This window comes from Frankliniella occidentalis, unplaced genomic scaffold (assembly GCF_000697945.3).
Source record: "Frankliniella occidentalis isolate FOCC.00 unplaced genomic scaffold, Focc_3.1 Scaffold1870, whole genome shotgun sequence".
Taxonomy (NCBI): Eukaryota; Metazoa; Arthropoda; class Insecta; order Thysanoptera; family Thripidae; genus Frankliniella; species Frankliniella occidentalis.
In genome coordinates this window covers 3,125-4,127 of record NW_026268965.1, presented here as the reverse complement: position 1 = coordinate 4,127, position 1,003 = coordinate 3,125, and positions in this window count along the sequence as shown.

Here is a 1,003-nt window from a genome sequence, read left to right as displayed (position 1 = left end):
GAAGCCTGTTACGTGAGACGTGGTCTGGCGTACATCTACCTAGTTAACTGCGAAACGAACCCTTGATGATGAAAACTAAATTATTGGCTGAGCGATTAGCGAAGCCTATTACTCCGTCCGGTCAGAAGAAACTTTTTCTGTCTGTCCGCACAATGACTCGAGAGCGAAGTGAACCTGGGATCTTCATCTTCAGGGTCGTTTTGTACCACAAAGATAGTTCGAGTTCGAAGATGAGCATTCTAGCTCAAAAATTGGACTCTTAAAAAATCAAAAACAACGGGTCCAAATAGTGAATTTTCTGATAGTATATTTTTCTATCGTTTCCTAGAGGGTAATTCGTCAGAGAAGAGGCCTTTGGCCGAAAATCTTGTCCATTTTGCTCTTGCTTAAGCCGCTAAGGCGCTGGAGTCATTTTTGACGAAAATAAGTGACAAAATGTACAACACTGCATGCTTAGTCAAAGTGATGGGCCGTAGGTCCGTATCTTTGTGTACATATTGCCACTACCCTACTCGGGTGTCAGCGCCGCAGGCCAAGGCATGCCAGGCGCATCGCAGCGTAACAGTGTTTCGGGAGATATCGGGAAGCCTGTTACGCAAGACGTGGTCTGGTTGGCTAAGCGATTAGCGAAGCATATTAATTACTCCGTCTGGTCAGAAAAAACTTTTTCTATCTGTGTGTCTGTGTATCTGTCCGCACGAAAACTCAAAAACGAATTGAGCGAGCGACTTGTGATTTTCAGCGTTGTTTTGTGTTATAAAAAAACAGATCGAGTTCGAAGATGAGCATTCTAGCTCAAAAATTAGATTTAAAAAAATGAAAGGAACGGGTCGCATAAATGACGTTTTTCTCATGGTTTCCTATTGGGAAACCCATCTAAGTAGAGTCCTGTAGGCGAAAATTTCCTCCATTTTGCTCTAGCTCTAACCGTGAAAGCGCTGTGGGTGTTTTTGACGTAAACGAGGTAGATGTACGCCAGACCACGGCTCGCGTTACAGGCTTC